Here is a 213-nt window from a genome sequence, read left to right on the forward strand (position 1 = left end):
CCCTTCGACCGCTCGTGGTCACACATACTGGTGTGCTTCTTTTAACTATGAAAAAGGAATGTGAAGAAAGGGAAATGAACTTGCTTAAGTCATATTTTAATAATTCAAATTCAGTGTCAGAATTTGAACCTAACCTGAGTAACTAACTAAAAAGCCTATAACATTACCTATTTAAATCTTATAAAGTATTAAGAAAGACATTCTTTAAAAATG

The sequence above is a fragment of the Echinops telfairi genome, unplaced genomic scaffold (assembly GCF_000313985.2).
Source record: "Echinops telfairi isolate 266 unplaced genomic scaffold, ASM31398v2 ScPeMD7_9;HRSCAF=40, whole genome shotgun sequence".
Classification (NCBI taxonomy): Eukaryota; Metazoa; Chordata; class Mammalia; order Afrosoricida; family Tenrecidae; genus Echinops; species Echinops telfairi.